The sequence below is a fragment of the Mirounga angustirostris genome, unplaced genomic scaffold (assembly GCF_029215605.1).
Source record: "Mirounga angustirostris isolate CCGP_5_RB_7025 unplaced genomic scaffold, mMirAng1.0.hap1 SCAF_8, whole genome shotgun sequence".
Lineage (NCBI taxonomy): Eukaryota > Metazoa > Chordata > Mammalia > Carnivora > Phocidae > Mirounga > Mirounga angustirostris.
Genome location: NW_026991716.1, coordinates 61,433,554 through 61,442,484, shown reverse-complemented (window position 1 = coordinate 61,442,484; position 8,931 = coordinate 61,433,554).

The window sequence follows — 8,931 nt, the reverse complement described above, 5'->3', positions numbered from 1 at the left end:
CTCCACCCCTACCCGGGGCAGGACCGCCAGTCCCTCTCCACCCCTACCCGGGGCAGGACCGCCAGTCCCTCTCCACCCCTACCCGGGGCAGGACCGCCAGTCCCTCTCCACCCCTACCCGGGGCAGGACCACGAGCTTGGGGCTCCTCCCAGCTGAGCGGGAAGAGTGGTCCCGCCCAGCCCTGGGAGCCGAGGGCTGGGGTGGACGTGACATGGAAGGCGGTGTCACAGTCTGCGGGCGAGTCCTGTCCACACCTCCTCCTCCTCCTCCTCCTCTCCCGGCTGGTCCGGGAGAAAGATAAATTAGCCACAGCAGAAGACAAAAGCTAATGGTGACGGCACCACATAAACAGAAAATCCCAGCTACCACGACTGTATGTATGTATTTAGGGCAGCCACCTAGAGTCCCCATGGACGAGATGGAGTCAAAGCTATCTGTCACCTCATCTGATGAGCGAATATCTCTTGAAACAAAAGGAGCAGTAACAGCCAGGCTTCCCCATTGATCTGAGGATTGTTTTACTATCACCCACTCCAAATCCATGCTCTGAGTAGACTAAAACCTCAGAATCGTAGGCCTCTTGGTCTGTTCTGGAATTGAAAGGAGGAGGGAAAACGTGTTATAGAAATACTTAAAGATAAAATAGCGTGATCAAATAAGTAGCCCAGAGCAAAGTGGCCATTGTAAACTTTGTGTTATGGCCTTCTAACTGGAAGGAAAGCCTCCTGAAAGCAGTCATGTCTGTATATATGCCAGAACTTGGTAGGTACTCAGCACACATTTGTTGAATGTGAACTGAGAAAATAGGTTAGATATATCTTATAAATTGGTGTACTTGAAATATGTAGTTTCTTTTTAAATATTGCATGATAAAATGGGAGACTGAGTCAAGGCCACTGGTCTATTTCTAGGGGAAGAATCAGAAGAACAGGGTACCCATTCTACAGGTGAATCAAGACTGCCTCTCTTCAAGCTCGCTGCAGGAGACCCCAGCTGTGGCTCTGTCCCTAATCAGTTTCTGACCTTGGACAGGTCACATAGTGACTTTAGACCTAAATTTCATCTATAAAACACAACCAGATTTTATCTCTGGGGTCCTTTGTAGCTCTGACCCTCTGGGGTCCGAGACTGGGAAAAGCTCTAAAACTAATACATAACAGACACCAGACACACAGAACAACTTTTTTCATCCTAATGGCTCAGTGAAGAAAAAATGGAGCAACAGTAGAACACACGAATCCAACTGCTCATATCTGGGGATTTGGATTCATCTTCCATTGGCAGAGAACCAGGACACATTGCAGAAGTAAATGCTGTCCGTCCAGCCATAAGCATTCCAGACAGAGGGAGTCTAAGGATAGTTGCTATGCCCAGGTGCTCCATCAATTGGTCTAGTTGTATGTAGATTAGAGTTGGCCTCATATTCTTTGCTTTCCTCCCATCAAGAGGTAGAGTCTAATTCCTCACCCCTTAAATTGGGACTGACCTCAGTGACTTGCTTTGGAAACTAGGATATGGAGGATTTTCAAAAATAAAATATCTTAAATGTTCAAGGTTAAGCTACAGTGAAACTTGCATCTTCTACTGAGTTGTCTTGGAACATACTTTCTGGTAGCCCTGAGCTGCCATATAAGAAGATTAACTCTTATGAGACTGCCATGCTGGAAAGGCCACTGTGTATGTCTTCAGGTCACCAGTCCCAGCTGAGCCCTGCCTTCCAGCATCCCCTGTTGAATCCTGCTGATTTTTATTGGATCCTCCAGACCAGACCATCCACCAACTGAATACCTCTCAGTGACCTCCATTGATGCCATGTGGAACAAGGGAAACACTCAGCAGAACCCTGCTCAAATTCCTGACCCTCAAAACAGTGAAATATAATAAAATGTTTTAAGTCATTAAATTTTGCAGTAGTTTGTTATACAGAAGTAGATGATGGCACAGTGAAAAGTGTCTGCATAAGCCTATATATGTTTATGTATATAACTGCTACAATTAAATCCTTACCTTTGAACTAGCTTTTGGCCAATATATCAGATTTTTATAGGGCTATAGATTTTGTGCCAAGCGTGCAATACATTTTCTAAAGAACATAATTTTACATGAGGTATTATAAAACCTTAAGTAATAATTTTGAAAGTTTATGGCATAATTGATCATGTTGTATCCAATCTGTGTATTTAAGAAAATTCTGGAGATCTGTCGTCTCTTGGTTCTGTATACAGGAATTACCCTACCCAAAAACCTAAACTTTTTCAATTTCTTAACTCTTAAGAGTATTTAAGGGGCGCCTGGGTGGCTCAGTTGGTTAAGCGACTGCCTTCGGCTCAGGTCGTGATCCTGGAGTCCCGGGATCGAGTCCCACATCGGGCTCCCTGCTCAGCAGGGGGTCTGCTTCTCCCTCTGACCCTCTTCCCTCTCGTGCTCTCTGTCTCTCATTCTCTCTCTCTCAAATAAATAAAATCTTTAAAAAAAAAAAAGTATTTAACACTCCTGCACTGACACTAAAGAAGTGTGTCTTTGCTTCATGTAAAAACTTCAACACTTAGCCAGTGCCAGGCAGATATTAATTTATCAATATCTGTTAGCTCTAATAACTATTTATCTAATATATCTACAAAGAGCATTGAATTTAACAATATAAATAATAATATTTAATAATATAATAATACTGGGGCGCCTGGGTGGCTCAGTCGTTAAGCGTCTGCCTTCGGCTCAGGTCATGATCCCAGGGTCCTGGGATCGAGCCCCACATCGGGCTCCCTGCTCTGCGGGAAGCCTGCTTTCTCTCTCCCACTCCCCCTGCTTGTGTTCCCTCTCTCTCTGTGTCTCTCTCTGTCAAATAAATAAATAAAATCTTTAAAAAATAATAATAATATAATAATATTTAATAATATAAATGTATATGGAACAAAGAGAAACTACTATGACAATGCCTATTTTAAAGTATAACTCCTAACTCCCTGTATCCAGAACCTACTCTAAGCTATACAGATACCGTAGCCATGCTCCAGTGTAACTGTCTTCAAACTTGTCATGGTTTCAGCCATGTCCTTGAAGGGTGAGGCCTTTTGAAGGAGGAACTGGGGCTTTTGGAATGAAACTTTTTAAAATAGAACCCAAGACATATGTGACATATCTTAAAGTGTTTTTTTATAATGAATTGTGTTTTAGGGATGTTAAGAAAAAACGTTTATTGCTATATAATTTCCTTTGAGAGCCTTTCAAATAAAAGGCCATGTTACCCAACCTCAGGAATTAACTTCTCAGGAGTTCCCAGGAACGTAAGACCTACGGAGAAAAAAAATAGTGTTATAAAAAAGAATTACCCTCTTTTATCAAAAGCAATTCTATTTCCATTATTTTTGATGGGAGTGTTTGTTGTTTTATTATTTTGTAGTAAAGTAAAATTGTAGGGAGTAAATAACTGACATCCTCAACAGACCTGAGAAGTTGGAACCATCCTAGCCACATATGTGAGGTGTCTTCTGCAGCCTTTTTCTGACTGCTGGACTATTGTCCAATACCCCGAAGCAACAACATACTGTATTTCATGGAGCCCAGGAAGGAATCAACTCTAAGATGCATCCTACTTCAGAGATATTTAAATGCGAAAACTGTACATTGTACAATCCATGCAATATGGTGGTTTGCCAAGAGAGAGGTTTAACATTTTTAAAGGACTAATTTATTCCTAAGGAGTAGTTTACACTTCAAAGACCAGCTCTAGATTCATTTCCAACTCTGAGTATTTTCATAGCTTAGAGTCCTTTGTACTAATCACACTAACTTATTAATAAAGAAAAGGAAAAGTTCATAGAATTTATGAGTATTGAATTAGTATATAATAAGATATCAGTGGAGATAAGTTGAAATTAATATAAGAATTTGGTAATAAACCATCATTTGCATAACTAAGCAAATAAATTCAGCCTACAGACTAAAAATAGAGCCATGTTTAAATTGAAAAAATAATAACCTTTGTTCAATAATAACATTTGTTTGGAATCTTTATTTGGATAATTCAGCAGCATTTAGATCCATATTTGGGGGTTTGTATTTAATTTAAGATGCTATGCTAAAAAGAGAACCTGAAAATATCTTTTCTAGCCACATTTAAAAAAAACAAAACATTCTAATTTTCAAAAGGAAATTGATATAAACAGTATGTAATACAGGAATTTTCAATCAAAAAAGAAAAGAAGAAATTTTACCTATTGCCTCCAAACCTATTGTTTCTTTTCCATGAGTATAAGTAGGTATGTATCCCCAAATCCCCTTTTTCCAATTACTATTAAATATTTGCTATTATTTTATATAATTTGTGTTCTTGGCCCTTTAAATTTATCTGACTGCTTCAAAGTATGACAGTAACTGAATATGAAATGGATATGTAAACTCATTGTGGATTTTCGGCCAGCTCAGAGGGTGCTTGTTGTTAAATATATAGTCAAGGAATATGGGACTCTCATGGGTTCCTCCAGGCTTCCTCAGAGTTCCTGCCCTTCTCTTCTACAGTTACTTTTAATCTTGTGAAAAGACTCCCAGAGGCACGTTGTAGGAGTGGATCTCCTCCAGGCTACTCAGGGCACAGGTGCCCCTAAGAGGACACAGGAGAAGGAGCAGACGTGCTGTCACTGAGCCCTGGGATGCTGAGATACCCAAAGGCAAGCATTGGGCACTTTATTCAAGGGCTTGATGACTGCCTCAATATACCAGAGGAGCCAAGTTATGTTCCTGCCCAAAGATGAGGGTAGGCTGCTTAAGCCCTAACCAACCCCAGACTCTGGTCTAGCCTTCTATGAGATGGGCAAGCTGTTTGGGGCAGGGGGGTAGGGTGTTAAAGAATAATTCTTCATAGATGTCAGCAACTCCATCAGGAAAAAACTGATGCATGGTGCATGTTGCAAGGGGAGGTACAATCCATCCAGATGGCTGTCTCTTCAAAGAAAGGCACCATCCTATTTGGCAACAACTGTTTCTTCCAGGCTTCATAGCTTACAACGACCTTTAGAAGTGCTTAGACAGAGGCTTCATCTCACTTTGAAATTTTCGTCTATTCTACCTGGTTTCCAAGATACTCCTAATAATCCTCACTTCCTGATATTTATGGCCTTGAAAAGCCCCCTCCCACACCAAATGAGGTCTGACCCTATGCGACCAGTCAAGTATGGGGTGACCATGCTAGCATGTGACATCTGAGGCTAGGTCAGGAAAGGCATTGCAACTTCAGTTTCCTCAATTGCTTGTTCTGAGGGAAACCAGTTGCCATGACTTGCAGACACGCAAGAGGACCCGTGGAGAGGCCGACAGAGAGAGGAACAGAGGCCTCCACAGACAGGCAGCACAAACTTGGCGGACAAGTGAGTGAGGCGCTTTGGAAATGGATCCTCCAGCCCCAACCGTGCCTTCAGCTTCCTATGGCTCCAGCTGACATCTGACGACAAGCACCTGAAAGCACTCTCCCCTCCAACGATGAGAACTCTGCAGCCTAGCCCTTCCCAAATTCCTGGCAAGACAGAAACCATGAGAGAAAATAAGGGAATATGCCTTAAGCCACTACATCTTGGCGTGATTTATTACAAATTATTGGAGTAACTAAATCAACACTAGTCACCTACTTTATTTATTCCACAAACTTTTACTAAGCATCTATTATATGTCAGGCCCTGTGCTAGGCTAGGATATAAAGATGTACAAGACACAGTTCTTGCCCTCACTTCTGTGGGAATATAGATGAGTAAATATAAATAATGATACAGGATCTTATGACAAAATGTTATGACAGCACCAAAAAAAAGGAATGATTTTTGTTCTTTTGTTAATAAGACGAGTTTTAGAGTTACTCATTCTTTCAATAAAAATGTATTTATTGCTTCCTAGGAACCAGTCACTGTGATCTGTGATAGACACTGATGAAAATATGGTGAACAAGACACACCCCTGCTCTCAAGGTTAATAGCAAAAGCTGAGGAGATAACACATTGGAGGAAAGCTAAAACTAGGTAACCAAGGTTGCCATATTATGACCTTGGTGAGAGCAGTTTCTGTAAAATGGTAAAAATAATTAGATTAGAAAGAGGAAGTAGGGCGCCTGGGTGGCTCAGTCGGTTAAGTGACTGCCTTCGGCTCAGGTCATGATCCTGGAGTCCCTGGATCGAGTCCCACATCGGGCTCCCTGCTCAGCAGGGAGTCTGCTTCTCCCTCTGACCCTCCCCCCTCTCATGTTCTCTGTCTCATTCTCTCTCTCAAAATAAATAAATAAAATCTTTAAAAAAAAAAAAAGAGGAAGTAGAGGCTGCTAGTGTGGAACATATACATTTTTCCCCGCCCGAGTGTCAGTAGTAGAGAAAAGGAGAAAGTTCAAGAGCTTGATTCTCCTTCTTGCCTGTGCATTGATCTTGCTTCCATTAGCTCTACTGGTTTCATCACCCTGCTGGTCACTTCCTCTTCTTCAATGGTGAGCTGACCAGGATCACTGGAAGGGTTGGCTCTTCCCATGAGAACTGACTGGGCGGCATTTGCCACAGTGACTTCAGCAAGGCAGAGAAGCTGCTCTCAGCCACACAATCTCAGAATCTCTAGCATCTCATTGTTTTGAGTTGATCTGACTTGAGGGTGTTCACTGATAGTAACAGAGCTCTTCAAAAAGACTAGTCCGTAAAACCAGGATACCAATTCTTAATTCATGATGAGAACTGTAACTGGCAATCCCTAGTGTGTGTATGAGTGTCTGCTTATCAGGCTTCATGAATGTCCCCCCCAAATTCATATGTTGAAATCCTAGCCCTTAGTCTGATAATATTAGGAGGTGAGGACTTTGGGAAGTGATTAGGGCATGAGGGAGGAGCTCCAATGAATGGGATTAGTGCCCACATAAAAGAGACCCCCCAGTGAGCTTTCTCACTCCTTCCATCATGTGAAGACACAGTGAGAAAATGGGCATTTATGGACTGGGATGCAGGCCCTACCAGATATCAAACCTGCCAGCGTGCTGATCTTGGAACTTCAGCCTTCAGAACTGTGAGAAATAAATGTTCATTGTTTAAGACACCCAGTCTATGGTATTTTTGTTACAGCAACCCAAACTAACACAGTGAGCATGAAATCAAACCCAGAAACAATATAGAATTCAAATGTTTAAAGATCTTAAGGTCCCAAAGCCTGCAGCCTCCTCTTGCCTATGATGGGACGTGGAAGAGTATGTCCCCTAGCCCAGGCACTGATCTGTTTGGCACACTGTGCCACTTAGACTCTATTTTTTCCGAGGATTCATCAATGACTACACTGTTTATGAGTGGCTTATTCAGGGAGGATATTCCAAATCCCTAAGAGCCCACTTCATGTGGGCTCCAGCCAAGTGGAATGCCAGCAGGAGGGCTGAGGGCCTGGATGCCCCCTGCTCTGCCAGTTGGGGAGCTTCAGGGTGGCTGAGAGAGGGGAGGAACACTGAGGCATTGGGGTCATGACTATGTAACAACTGGCTGGACTATTTCGATGTTTAAGTACTGACAGGCTCACTATCCATCTTCTTCGTGAGTACCTTGAACAGGGGACATGTTCCCTTGAAATTCTTCGAGCCATTCCTCTTTTTGGTAATCACTCATTCAATCTGAATCCATTTAATGTTGAATCAAAATTTAGGTCTCAGAGGAAAACTCTATTCCCAAGTCCTTGAAGATACTTCATTGCTTAGAAACATAAATTAGCAAATGGGTTGATTTTTTTCTTCCTCAGAGCCTTCTATAAGAGGTGATACATTATATGCACTTTTAAATGCTTTCTAATGAATACTTAGATGAATGAACAAACAAGCCTAAACTAGTAGTTGTTTGTTCATTTAAACTGATACCCCTTACTTTTATCAAAAGTTTGTTAACAAACACTGTTCATACAAAGATAATTCACCAATTTACTTGTCATTGATATCTGTTAGCAGTTCATGGACTTAACTACAACACACTCATTCATTAATTTCAATAATATGGTATCTGTAGCTATCTTTACAGTTATGAAAACAGAAGCGGTGATTTTTGTTTTGAGTTTCAAAAGCATAGCAAAAATGAACATTTCCTTAAGTGTCAATGATATAAACTTTTAATTGTGTCTATGCTGTAGATACAATCATTCAGAAAACACTGGGAGGTCACAGACAGAGCCCAGTCTGATCTGAGCTACGTGAGCCACAACTGCCAAGTGTAAGAAAATAAACATATTTTTAACTAAAATAATTATTAAATCATCTTGTCATTTTTCCTGCCAAAGTAACTGCATGAATCATTGGTCTTCACCAACCCTTCTATTCATATAATATTGCATCTAGTAATCCATTTAAATGGAAACTTTTTAAGTTCTTCTTTTATATTTTGTAAAATAGAAGGAACAAAAAACTCAAGAGTGTAAGAGAATACTGGGCTTGCATTTTAGAGTTGTGGAAATGTATATGGAAAAATTCCCAAAAAGGCATTTTTCAAGGTTCTACTTTAATAACTAAAAATGTCATTCCTAGGATCTCATAGTAACAATCAGTCTGTAATGTGTATAATGCCCAAAATGGAGGGATTTCTCAGTGAATATTAATTGATGATGATTGAGATTATTACATGAAATGTTTGAAAGTGAGAAGAAGCAAAACTGGATAAATTCAATAGAAGAAATTGACCCAGAAGTGTTAACACCACCTATTAAGTCAGTTGTGCCCAGAGTATTTTAGTAGTTTTTCAGAAAAATAGAAATCTTCTAACAGTTGTGCAGGTTGGTTACAAACCCAGAGGATGAAGATAGGAGTGACGATTAAGGTAGGAAATAGAATTTTGCAATCCCCTTCCAGCCAAGTCCTAAGGGACCTTACTTTAATACCTACCATTCTTTTTCCAACATTGTTAATCTCTCCTTCTCCACAGGCTCTACCTTTACACACACACACACACA